Here is a 14,611-nt window from a genome sequence, read left to right on the forward strand (position 1 = left end):
ACTATGGTCTCATTGGCCCACACCTCCCACACCCTCAGAGTTGGCACATTTAATGTTGGCTCACTGAAATGTAGGTCTGGTGAGATTGTTGAGATGCTTAAATGGAGACATATAGATTTATGCTGCATCCAAGAAATAAGGTGGAGAGGAAGTTCTCCTAAGTTCCTCAGAGGCAGAGAACATAGGTATAAGATTTTCTGGGCAGGGAACACTGACGGGGTCGGGTGCGTGGGTATACATCTTGCAGAGAAATGGGTTGATAAGATAATCAAGATAGTCGGGGGTCTGTGATAGAATATTAGATTAGATTAGTGCTGCAACGTGGTTTAGCAACCATTATCTCAGCCTATGCTCCTAAGCCAGGGCTATCTGATGAACAGAAAGACAGATTTTATGACACCCTCTTGTAGACTACTTTGTCAATGAAGGAGAGGAACCTTCTCTTTGAAGCTGGCAACTTCAATGGACATGCAGAGGGCTTCCAGAGGCTATGGTTTTGGTTCCTGCAATGAGGAGGGAACCAGGCTGCTGGAGTTCTGCAATGCAAATGATTTAATGGTTTGTAATACTTATGTCAGGAAACCTGCCAGCCACCTATTCACCTACCGATCTGATGGACACACTACTCAAATTGATTACATCCTCGCCAGAAAATGGGAAAGATGGCTACTTACAAATGCCAAAACCATCCCAGGTGAAGAATGCCCCCCCCCCCCCCACAACAAATTAGTAGTTAGCAACTTCAGGATCAGGGCTAAATGGATGCCCAGAAGATGGCTACCATAGAGAAGGGTCTGGAAGCTTAAGGATCCTGTGAATGGTCAGAGATTTAGAGACGTATTACTCAAAGATTTTGACAAAATTGAAGGGGATATAGCATCACATGATGTGGAAGACAACTGGAGGTTTCTACGGGAAAACCTGTTGAGGGCTACTGAGCAGATCTGTGGATGGTGCCAAGTCCCCTCTCGACCCAAGGTAATGTGGTGGTAGAACAATGTAGTTGACAGGGCCATTAGGGAAAAGAAACAGGCATGGAAGGACTGGAAGAACAGTAGTAGCAGGAAATTGTATCGAATTGCCAGAAGGGAAACTAGGAGACAGGTTTTCTTAACCAGAGGGGAAGCAAATAAGAAAAAATTTGCCAATGTTCTGTGTCATGAGGACCAAAGACTTGAAGGGTTTCATATTGCAAGACAGTGTGTGAGAGAGAATCATGATGTCGTAGGAGAGAATTGACAGTACCTTGGCAGATAAACCAATTAAGGGTATGAGGACAGGGAAAGCTCCAGCCCATCAGGAATCACCACAGAGATGCTTGAAATATCTGGTCGTGTCGGCTATAGTCTAGTCACCCGTATAGTCAATCAGGTGATACATGAAGGAGTCATACCCAATTACTGGTGTAGCAGCACCATAGTCAACTGTTACAAGGTGATGCATTAGATACAAATAATTACAGAGGTATCAACTTGTTGAATCAGATAATGAAAGTCATGGAGAGGGTCATAATTTAGATGAGATGCAGTTTGGGTTTGTGCCAGGGAAAAGCACTATATTTCTGGTAAGACAGTTACAGGAGAAATACCTAACCAAAAATAACCTCTGTACCTGGCTTTCATTGGCATGGAGAAAGCCTTTCCCGGGGTCCTCTGATCCCTTATCTGGTGGTCAATGTGGAAACTAGGGATAGGTGAGTGGTTAGTGAGAGCTGTGTACAAGCCATGTACAGGAATGCTGTCAGTAAGGTGAGGGTTGGCAAGAAGTACAGTGAAGAATTCCAGGTAGGAGTAAGAGTCCACCAAGGATCAGTCCTCAGCCCCCTCTTATTCATCATAGTCCTCCAGGGAATAACAGGAGAATTCAAGACAGGATGCCCCTGGGAGCTCCTCTATGCTGATGCCCTTGCTCTAATAGCTGAGTCACTATCAGAACTAGAGGAGAAGTTTCAGGTGCGGAAGCAAGGTCTACAATCGAAGGGCCTTAGAGTCAATCTAGCAAAAACCAAAGTCTTAATAAGTAGGAAGGCAGAGAAACCACAAATCCCTTCAGGTAGATGGCCCTGCTCAATCTGTAGAAAAGGCAGAGGTAGAAACTCCATAAGATGTACTCGGTGTAAGCTATGGACACATAAGAGGTGCAGCAATATCAAAGGGAGGCTAACTGGGAAGATAGGTTTTTTTGTGTGGCAAATGTTCAGGAGCAATAAACACTGAAAATGTGCAGAAAACTATGAGTAGTTGATAGCTTCTGTTACCTAGGTGACCAAGTCAGTAGCAGGGGGTTGTTGCTCTGAGAGCGTAGCTGCTAGAATAAGAATAGCCTAGGCAAAGGCCTCTTATTCAGAGTATAAGGTAGACTGTATGATGCATGTGTGCAAACAGCTATGCTACATGGCAGTGAAACATGGGCCATGACTGCTGAGGACATGCGTAAGCTTGCAAGGAATGAAGCTAGTATGCTCCACTGGATATGTAATGTCAGTGTGCATACACAACAGAGTGTAAGCACCCTGAGAGAAAAGTTGGACATAAGAAGCATCAGATGTGGTGTGCAAGAGAGACGATTGTGCTGGTATGGTCATGTGTTGCATATGGATGAGGACAGCTGTGTGAAAAAGTGTCACACCCTAGTAATAGAGGGAACCTGTGGAAGAGGTAGACTCAGGAAGACTTGGGACGAGGTGTTGAAGCACAGCCTTCGAATGTTGGGCCTCATTGAGGCAATAACAAGTGACCAGGACCTTTGGAGATATGCTGTGCTTGAGAAGACCCGGCAAGCCAAGTGAGACTGTAACTGTGGCCTATGCCAGTGCAGCATAACCAGCTCATTTAAGAGTACCCTTCAATCATTGGGCAATAAACTGCACTTGTGAAGTCCTGTTGAGGCAAGTGAAGTCATCATCATGGCCGACAACAGTACCGCCTGATTGGCACCCGTACCTGTGGCACATAAGAAGCACCTTTGAGCATGGTGAATGCCAGTGCAGGCTGACTGGTCCTGTGTCAGTGGCACGTAAAAGGTACCATTCAAGTATGGCCGATGCCAGTATTGCCTGACTGGCCCTCATGTCATTGGCATGTAAAAAGCATTCACTACACTCTCAGAGTGGTTGGTGTTAGGAAGGGCATCCAGCCGTAGAAACATTGCCAGATCAGATTGGAGCATGGTGCAGCCTTCTGGCTTGCCAGCCCTCAGCCAAACCATCCAACTCATGCCAGCATGGAAAGCGGACGTTAAACGACAATGATGATGATGATCAAATATATCTTCAGCGACTGTACATCAGTGAAAAATATAAACATCATTGAAAGAACAAAAAAGACTGATGCTTAACAAATTTCCCTATCATATTTGTTTTGCCATATTTACCATTAGAAAAGCAAGACAAGTGATTGGCTTCCTTGAGTATGTGTAACCCACAACATTTTTGTTCATGTATATTATGAGATAAATCTGGTTTCAATCCCCATTTGAAACTACTTAACTTATGATACTAGCATTAACAAACAAATGATATAATCGGCCCAACTTTTCCCATATATCATAGTTTATTAAAATGAATGTTTATCCTAACATTTGAATTTCATGTCAGTGTGATCTTCAGGAACAATAACTGCCTGAAGAGTACACTGACATGAAACTTGAGTTGCAAGATAAGCATTCAATTTAAATAAATCATATATATATATCAAGTATTGCTTCCTAATTTATTCAACATAATTCAAAGTCCATATATCATTGTAGCAACTAGACTGTTAGATGTTATACACCACTGGTCATAATGTGTTTCTTTGTATTTGTGGATGATGCTACGCTGCTGGCTTGGCAGGCTGACAAACATTCACCTTGAATGATATGCCAATCCATCACAGAGTTAACATTTACAACTGAGTGCGCACGCACACACACACACACAATATCAAGGATTCGAGAGAGAATCAGGTACTTAAATGATAGGTACCAGGATGGGTCAAATTAACTTGTAAACACCATCTTTAGTTGAATAAATATACTGGGTACTGAAGTACATCCAGTGAAATATTCAGGTTATGCATACAGAGAATTTAACCCTTATGAGCATTTAACACATAGGGGCTGCTACAAAGCGCACAGTGTTTGGTATACTCTAGGATGCCCAACAGGCTGGAGTCTAGGTGTGTTCCCACCATGTTCATGGTTAGTTCTATAGTTTGAAATTCTATGTATCATCTGATCAAAATGGTTTTTTGCTATGATGTAATGTACTCATTCATCTATTAAAAAATGCATTAGAAACCACTGTAATGAACTGACATTTATCCATCGTTTGTTATTTATCTATTTGTGTGTGTGTGTACACAGTTTTATGCCTCTGAAAATTGTGGCTGTTTCAATATTCTGCCACAGAATTACATAAAATTTCACCCACATGACAATTTATAACCATAGGTTAGATCCCCAACTTATACAAGAAATAAAAAAAAAACTTATCTCTATTAATATACTGTGTTATTTCAATTCCTTTGGTAATTAGGAAACTATGCAGTCAATTATCTTTGACTGCTTGTATCAAACATGTTTATAATACAAACTATAGTGTCATCTTTTACATTTGACCATGTAAATTCAAAGCAGCAACTATTGCTATTGCTAAATTCGCGTTTAGATGCATGGCTAATTACAAAAATAAAATAAAAAATGGAATTTTATTAGACATACATTAAAGCAAACATGAATATTAAATATATACAAATTCTTTTTGGCAACCAAAAAAAAAAGGAAAAAAAAAGAATGGATGTAAATATGAAAAGATGAAAAAAAAAACAGAGTGGCAAATGGTTGATCAAGCAGAGATGATAGGGCAATGCTAATAAGTCATTAACAAATGATTTGGTACAAATTGCTAAAATCATTTATTCAGTATTTCCTAGAAGATTTGAGTGATATAATACATCATACAGGCAGGTAAAGTAGCTTCGCCTGCTCACTAATGTGATGGTTATTCAGAATTGGTATGGATTATTAAAATTTAGATCTAGAGAACAAGTGGACGAAGAAAATATGCAGCCCAGCTTACAATCTGCTATGAACACATTTGTGAAGAGAGTAAAGCAAGAGAGGTGGAGGGGGCATGGGGGAGGGGGATCAGTAGTGAGGGTGGAGATGGGAAAAGGGCCACTGGACAATGGTAAAGAATTGATGTTTAGCAAGAGATTACAACCTCCTGCATCCAGCTTTTTTTTGTAGGAAACTTTATCAGTCTTTCTCTTTAGTGGCACCACCAAAACTACTGTTTTTTCACAGTATCAATTTGTGTTTAGTGGCTGGTAACTTGCTTCTGTCAACAATACAAAACTTCTCAAAGAAATGTACTGCACAGCTTCAAATACCCAGCTTTCAAGTGATGAACTCTTACAGATATGACAGATTGCACATCTAGGCAAACATACACATCTTTTGATATTTTCTTTCTTTTCTTTTTCTTTTCTTTCTTTTTTTTTTTGTCCAATCTTTTCATAGTTTGAAGTTTTTATTCTTTTTTATATTTTAGCTTTTTTACATTTTCTTAATGTTTTCTTCATATTCACATTGGCGCTATAAAGCTTAATGCATATCATTAACATGATGTAGACGGTCACAACCACTCTAGTACAAACATCCTCACAATCAGTTCCAGTTATACAGTTGGTTAACAAAAACGAAAAAAAATGCCAACCATCAAAAAGCAACTTTCAGCACGCAAGGGAGAGAGAAAGAGAGAGAGAGAGCAATGGAAACACACACACATACACACACAATATATATATATATATATATAAGATGATAAAGATTAATATAACATAGCCAGACCTGAAGTTGCCATTTTAATGTGTAGACTGTTGTTAAAAGAATTTATCAACATTGCAATTTGAAGACCTAAATTTCAACTGACCTAGAATATACACATGTTGAGTAGCACTTTTTATATATATATATATATATATATATTATATATATATATATAAATATATACGTATATATATATATATATATATATATACACACGTGTGTGTGTGCGTGTGTCTAAAGTCTGCAAGACAGTTGTATTGAATTATTCTACCCTGGACCCCCTCGTTGTACTATTTATTCTACAAGCTTAATTATGGCTTTACAGTCGAAGGGGAAATAACTCTAATTTTCTATTTTTCTTTTCTTTTTCCGTGTTTATTCTCACTTTCACTCTTTACATGTAGCTTCTGCTGTTTTTTTTTTTGCTCGTGATTTCTCTTGTATCAGCATCCTGATATACAAATTGAACAGAACACGTGCTCAGAGTTAGAGATTGCTTGAAGACACAAGGCGTGTTATAAAAACCTGCCTACACCTGCATCTCTGAAGCAAGAAACTTTCAGTAGCTGGTATCTTTATACAGTGTACATAAAATGATACTAATCTTCACTGCATGGAGTACTTTTTTGTTGACCTTAGGCTTAACGGAACAATAAGTTATATATATACGTGAGTGAGTGTGTGTGCACATGCTTTGCAGTTTATCCTACAGTGTTTAAGAAAACACAAAACTAATTTAACATCTAATTCCTTTATCTAAATTGAATCCAAAGCAAATGAAAAGTAACAAACTAATAACGTTATGTTTTCGGTTGCCCCACGACCACTCCCACCAAAAAAAAAAATAATAATAAAGTCACAAAATTTTATGAAGGAATACCATGAAGTAAACTGCTTAAGCAAATTATAACCACCACTACTTATTTAATAAACAGATCACAGAGAATTAAAAAGTGAAGCGAATTCCAGCAGTGTTTGATTGTAGAACCAGGTTAGGCAAGAGTAATAAGTATTTAGTGCAGCAATTGATCACTATTACCAATAATAGTATTACCTTAATAGTATAGCAATAAGAGAAAAAAACCCTAAAAGCTTTATGTACCTATTAGTTAGGTGTCTTGTCAGCAGACGATAATGATAACTCTTGCAGCAAAATATGAGGGATAAGAGCGAAAAGTCCAATGGTTTCTCCACACAATCACTGCAACACTCAGGTGTAAATTACTTTATGCTATACTGAGTGTAAAGAGTAATGGGCTATCAACACAAAAGCTATCTTCCTTGTAGCAAGTGTAAAAGGAAAATTTTTATAATTTTGTAGTAGTAGTAGTAGTAGTAGTAGTGGTGGTGGTAGCGGTGGTGGTGGTTGAAGCAGTAGCAATTTGACAACAAATATATCCTCATCTATAAACAGTTTTCAGCCTTAAACATTGCACACATTCAACAAAAAGTCTGCACTGGCAACAGATTAATTTTTTAGAAAAGGAAAAGTTCTTTACATATGTGTCACCTTTCAAACTTGACAAAATGTTTTGTATTGAAATGTATAAATTTAATTTCTCTCTCTCTCTATCTCTCTCTCTCTTTCAGACACACACACCAAAAAAAAAATACATAACTGATAAAAGCTTTGAAGCTTCCCAACAATTAGTCTTTCAGTCTGCCTACAAGAATAATCAGTAACAAAGATACTGATGTTATATACAATGATAATGAGTGTATGACAATGATTACATAATAACAATCTTCACAGTCCTTCAAATGTTAAAGGGAATCTATGAAAATAGAATGGAGGCAGTGTATAAACAGTTTCTATGATTAGAGAACATACTTAATGAGTTAACACTACAACATTTGACATCAGAACTAAATTACTTCTGTAACATATGTATGTATATATATATATATATATACCTCGTGGTGAAAAGGAAAATTCTAGATCGTGTTTTAAAAAGAATTGAAAATCTTATTTTTCTGATTGGGAAGTTAAAAAGGTTTGCCAGTACAAAAGTTAATGAGTGACTTATTTGGCCAACATAAAATCCTTCAAAACTGATTTCTTAGGCACAAGATCACAATTCTACAGTTGAAAGAAGTGAGACATTGCAATGTCCAAGCCTCTTTCTAAAAGGATATTAGTAGTACATATGAAGAAAACCCTCTCTACTTCCTAACTTATACTATTCCTTTACTGGTTCCAGCCAATGAGTTGTGGCTATGCTGAATATCATTACACCGATATGATACAATACTTCCAAATAATGAAGTTGAATGACCACTATGAAACTATGAGGCAAATGAAATTCTTACATGCTGATATCCAATTATTATTATTATTATTATTATTATTATTATAAACTGTTGCATTACTGAAACCTAAGTTTGTAGATTTGCATATGCCACATTCCTTGAATAATGTCTGTTAATTAAGTAGAGTTAAACCTGGTGGAGCAGAAACAAGATTTCTCAATTGGAATAAAACATTGTAAATGAGGTGTCAACCATCTAATTAAACAAAAAAATTTTTTTGACTAGGAACCAAGGAGATTAGTCATGATTCTACACTGACAATAACTCTGCTCAGAATGTCAGAACTCATATGGCACATAAACTTATCTTAGCTTATAAATTTTGTTATCCAAACATGAAGTGTAATATTATATAAAAACAAAAACTTGAACCAAATATAAAACTTATATTAACCAATGTAACAATGCCAAAATTCTTTAATACAATGTATGTGCTTGGTCTCTATTAGTTGATTCTCACAAACAAATATAATCAACTTCTGACATTCAATAGCAGTGTATTAAATAATAGTGTCATTTCATAAGATGTTACACATCAGTGAGTTCATTAAAAAAGATAAAAAATTTTTTTTTAATGTAGTAGATAAAATATTAACAGCAGTTAAATATAGATAAGAAATTAATCTATTATAATGTTCAATTTGATATAATGCGGATACTGAAAGTAAAAAAAAACAACAACTAATCTATAGCTTATTTTTGTCTATGTTTTTTTTTATGTTCATGTTTAAGCAGAAAATAAAAAAAGAAACATTCGGGAACGCTTTACCACTTAAAGGATTGTGTAGTTGAATGCATTATGAGCCATCAGCATTAGGGATCACAAAGAAAGCTCAGTTTACAACAACAACAAGATGAACAACATTGGGAAGGGGCATTAAAATGTGGGTTATGGAAGAATATTAATTTTCTTTCAGAATCTTGGTATTGAAGGAGAGCAACAGTAGAGCCCAGTATGGGAACTAGGTATTAAGAGAGTGGAGCAAATAGAGCTTCAAACATCTCTTGCTCCTCTTCCCAGCACATACTTCTAAAAACTGGTTATGGAACTTTTAAAAAAAATGTTTTAATTAAAACACTTTTTAAAATATAAAAAGAAAAAGTGAGGCAGTCAACCTATCACATTTTTAAGCAGAAGAAAGGCAATTAAAAAATAAACAAACAAGTTCTCTTTTTTTTTTCTTTCTGGATTCTTTTTGTTATTTTCTCTTTATACTAGTGTATCACTTTGATGTGCATGTTCACCTGTTGGTGCTCAATGATGCAACAGATGAAGTACTTAGAAAACACCAGTTATCATAGTTTGTAAAAAAAGTTTGTAATTCATTGTAATTAGATGCAGATCCTGATTTTATGAGACATGTTGCATTAGTGATTTGTCTACATTGATAAATTATTGATGTTGAAAATATACAGAAAAATACATACAAAAAATAGAGCAGTGTTTTTCCTTATAACCTTAATCTGGAGGAAACAAACCAAAAGTAGGCTTCATGCTGGAACCAACTTTTGGTTAGAGATAATGTTAGTATGAATTTAGTAATGATGGTTTAAGTTACATTTCTCCTTTTTTTCTTTCTTTTTTTTCTTCTTTATCTTATTCCCCCACTTCTATAGCAGTGTTTCAACTTCACATCAAAAGTTGCCAAAATTAAACCCACAATGGCAAACAAGGAGAGAATCAACTTCCTTTACTACAAGTTTCAGATACCATAACCAGTTCTGAAAAGCTGACTGAGTGAAAAATCAAGAGACTTTAGGTAAAGAGAAGTGGCCAAAAAGTTGAGAGGGAAGAAGTACAACATATGCTCATGTAAAGGGGGAAGAATGCAAATATTCTTCATAAAAAAAAAGTTTAAAAAATACAAAAAAATCTCATGTATAATTCTTTTGTTACATCACAAAACAAATGGATGCACCCTTTATTAATAGGCTGCAGGGGTGCAAATAATAATGATGATAACATTAATAATGCTTTTATGTTGCACCACAAAAGGATAAATCCAAAGCAGTTAGGTCCCACAGATGATGATGACAATAATATTAACTTCTTACATATAATAATAATAATAATAATAATAATAATAATAATAATAAAATAATAATAATAATAATAATAATAATAATAATAATAATAATAATAATTGAATTCAAGAATAATTGGTAAATGATATAAAGAAACAAAATCATTAAAAAGTTTTGTATCATCATCATGTCTATTATTTAAATTCTGCTTTAATTTTACTTAAATAAGAGGGAGCTAATTTTTACATTTACTTCTTTTGTCAACATGATCATTAAGATGCATTAAAATGGTGACAACCAACATAAGCAGTGACATTGCCACAAACATTAAGCGATGCCTTCTGAAAACACCAAGTAAGAAACTTTGTCTGTGCTCATTCAAAAGTAACTGCAGGTTTATTAGCATAACCTCTTTAGCATTTCAAACAATTTCTTACAGAAGAGGAAGCTAATAAAAAGGTTCAATATTGTTATGAGAGAGAAATTTTTAAATTTTTTTTTCCATTTTGTATTTCAGTTAATAATTGTTATATAAATCAATATTTTGAACACATGACAAGTGATTGGAGCAAAAATGCAAACTGCACCAGAGGTCAGTTTGTTTTACTGACTACATAAACAAGAAACAAGGCAGACAGCAGCCTATCCTAGATTTGTGCGGATCTCCTTCAATATTAATTGTTGATCAGCCATATGTGTTGAACATTAACTGAACGGGGGAGATAGCTAGGAAAGGACTGCAGAATAAGAGAGCAATAGAAACCAGACATTAAAAAAAATTGTAGCTTTTAAATACAAAAATGATGGCAATGATAATAACAATAATAGTGTATTTAAGTATGTGTGTATGTGTATGTGTGTGCACATGTTTATATATATTGTGTGCATATGTGTGTGTGTGAGTATATAGTAATGCTTGAATGAACACATACACACACAGGTATACAGTTTATATATATATATATATATATATATATATATATATATAATATATATATATATATATATATATATTATATATATATATATGTATGTATACTGATGTTTGCATGTGTATTTATGAATGCAAAATTAAATTTATGTGTGTGTATATGTAATTAATAATGAGGGAAAAAATATGCTCTCGAAAGATCCACCTGATGGAACACTTGAAAATACCCAAGTATCAAGTTATGATCGAGGTATGACTCTGGTATGAAAGAAAAACAAAATTTGGAACACAAATGAATAATATTAATATTATTATTATAAAATAATAATAATAATAATAATAATAATAATAATAATAATAATAATAATAATTGAACATGAAGAAAAAATATGAATATGTTGATTATTTTACAATTTTTTTTTAGACAATGATGATGATAGCAAATGAGGCCTAGTATAAATGGTCTTGGAATAAGGCATTGATTGGACATGAAATCTTCCAAAACAGTGACATTTGAAATGATTTCTTATTGTAAGCTACTGTGAGGTCACTTTACTAACAAAAATTCCACAAGTTAAATTCCCTTACAGAAAAAGGTCTATGCCTGCCTATCTAGCATATGAGAAATATATGCTGAACATTGTTGGTAATAGACCAATCTCTATAGCCTTATTAATATATAAAATAAATAAAAAATTTTTAAAAATGATAACACATCTGTGGTTATATTCTATTTCCACTAACCCACTCAAGCTGAATGAAAAAAAAAACTAGAGAGGTTATGATAAATCAGAAATTTGATTTTATTAATAGTTCAGTAAGAACTAAAATCCTATTCAGTCAATTGAATGAGAAGGGGACATTTTATTTTTAATTCAAAGACACAAAACAAAAATTTAGGTAGAGAAAAAAAATAAAAATAAAGTATTCTTGACTCTCCTGAAGTAACAGTAATTAAACAAATAAACAAAAAAAAATCTGCCAAACTGAAAACTACTGTGTTTATTTATTTGACAATATCTAGTTTATAGGTAACCTAAAACTTAAGAATAGCTTTGTGATTTAAAAATATAGGATGCTTCATTAATACTACAAACTTTAAAAATTCAGGAAATACCTAGTTTTATTAATTTGTTTTATATAATTACACACATGTATATGTGTGTGTGCGTGTGTGTGTGTGTGTATGTGTGTGTGTGCATGTATGCATGTATACAAGTTAGTAAAAGGAGATAGAGCAATGCTCATAACTTTTGCAGGCCCACTTAGGATACTGAGATTAGTATGGTTGATGCCCAGGTAGAAATAATCTGTGGGCTGATGTTTGCAGGAAAAACAAAATACAAAAATTGAAAAGGAAAGGAATTCCAATCTTTTAATCAAAAACTTTTTTTTAATTAAAGTTTCAGTTTTCATTTAAATCTTCTGACACAAAAATATAAACAATCCCAAGGATCCAAACAGCTTCATTGGTCAACTTAAAAGTTTATGTTTTGATACTGAGATAAACAGCATTAAATACATTACACACAAATACAATCAACTACATACATCAGGAGCAGCTGAATAAATAAGGGATCTATGTCACAAGTTGGAAACCTAAGCCAAATCTACCATCTTGGAATCAAGAATAAAAGAGAAACTGAACAAAGACAGTGTATTATCAGGACTGGAGATATTTTTGATGTAGTCATCTATTAATTTTATCATTAATTTTTTTTCCAACTCAATAAATGATTTAGGGTAAACTAAGCTAGTCCAAAGTTATTTTTCAATGATTTACAAATAAAAGCAGTAATATCCCTCCTCACAAATTGACTGACAAAGAAAACTCCTCTGAGCTGTACCTTGACTGATACATTTCAATTTATCTTTATATCTCAGTTTGTACTCTTTAGACAGTTTATCAAGTGCTATCAGACCAAAGATCATTGAATTCATTTCTGAAGATGACTACTTCAACAATGTTTGGAAAATTCACAAAAATGAACAAATCAAATAATCCTACAATAGATTTCGCCAATCTAATTAATAAAATGTTTCTAATCAATTGTACGTGGACTGTTTGGAGACTGTGAAGGGTCATGTACACCTATGTTGGTGGGGTAGTGCTGAAGTGAATTTATATTAAAAAAAAAAAATTGATAAGCAATGTGCTGATGCCACCATGTGAGATATAACTAAGATGGTATTGTAGAGCCACTTCAACAAACAATATGCATAGAAGCCTAAACTGCATCCTTTGGACAGCAAACACATAGCCTAATCCATCAGAAATAGAATATTTTGGTAAGGTGTGTTAAAATTCTCCAACTATAAATATGGTATGAAATTCCTAAAACAATCAGCTTGCTCATAATATAAGAAGACAAGCACCATTCAATGATAAGGAAGTAATTAACTGTTTATTTTTAAAAAATGAACACCAAAAAGTCAATCACATGAGAAACAGTTTTAAAAAGACACAATGCTGACTGTTTAGAATTTCTAAATATAAAGATAGGATACCCCAAAATTATCTCATAGTTGGACTAACCTTTCGGGAGATAAAGTTAGAGTAGAACAAAACTAAAGTTCAATCAGTCTAAGAAGAAATAAGATTTACTCTTGATCAGGCAAACAAAATTCTGTATTTATTAAAGGATTACATTGTATTAATTTTATATATATAATTTATTTCTGTAGTTCTAAACAGGGATTATATGAGTCAATGATTTCATTTTAAATAAATATCTTTACATTCATCATTAACTTTATGATGACCACCATCACTATTATTTTGTGAATCATTAATCGTGAAATTCATACACAATATATAGAAGATGGTATTGAGAAAGGAATTATCAATGAAAATATGTCAAATAAAGTATACGAAGAAAATGAGAATAATAGTATGAAAGTAAATTATTGATTTAACAGTGATTATTCTCCTGATTATATTCCTAACTGTTAACTGAACTGTTGTACTTAGAGAAAAATTAATATTAATCAGAAACATCTTTTTTTCTCAATCTTTTTTCTTCTAGTAAATCTCAAAAGACATTTATTTTTTTAATGGTCTTTTAATAGATATTTATCTTATGCCAGCTATGTGAAACATGGAAAAGTGGTATCAAGGACTGGATTTTATACCACCTTTAGTAGATAACTAAGCAAAACCAACTAATAAGCACAATACATTACTAAACTCCACCACATCAAAAGTATGCTATTTTCATAAGTAACAATTCATACCATCAAAGCTATCATTATGAATTACTTATGTCCCTGCCACACAAGATGAAACTAAGCTAATATTTAGAATTCAAGGAAATACTTTGTAGATATATTATTTACATATTTGGTGGTTTATTTTCATTATCTTCTCAAAATAAAAATTTGGAATGCAGTTAACAAGTATGTAAAATAAACCATAAATACATAAATAGAGTTAAAAATTAAGAAAATATATGCTTTCATGAAATAAGTGACTATATTTTTGGTAAACGAATCTCACATTTAATTTTTAATAAAGTGTGCAACCTTATGTGAAACC

At 33.6% G+C, this 14,611-nt stretch overlaps 1 long non-coding RNA gene across 1 annotated transcript; it reads right to left on the reverse strand.

Annotated features, from left to right (window-relative positions):
- Nucleotides 1–4,871: 4,871 nt before the first annotated feature.
- LOC118762623 lies at nt 4,872–10,217 on the reverse strand. Its single transcript, XR_004998381.1, has 2 exons — nt 5,996–10,217; nt 4,872–5,940 (listed from the first exon to the last, which is right to left on the reverse strand). It is a non-coding gene; the product is annotated as an uncharacterized LOC118762623 (long non-coding RNA).
- Between the last annotated feature and the right edge of the window lie 4,394 nt (nt 10,218–14,611).

Source organism: Octopus sinensis, linkage group LG1, assembly GCF_006345805.1.
Source record: "Octopus sinensis linkage group LG1, ASM634580v1, whole genome shotgun sequence".
In the NCBI taxonomy this organism is placed as follows: domain Eukaryota; kingdom Metazoa; phylum Mollusca; class Cephalopoda; order Octopoda; family Octopodidae; genus Octopus; species Octopus sinensis.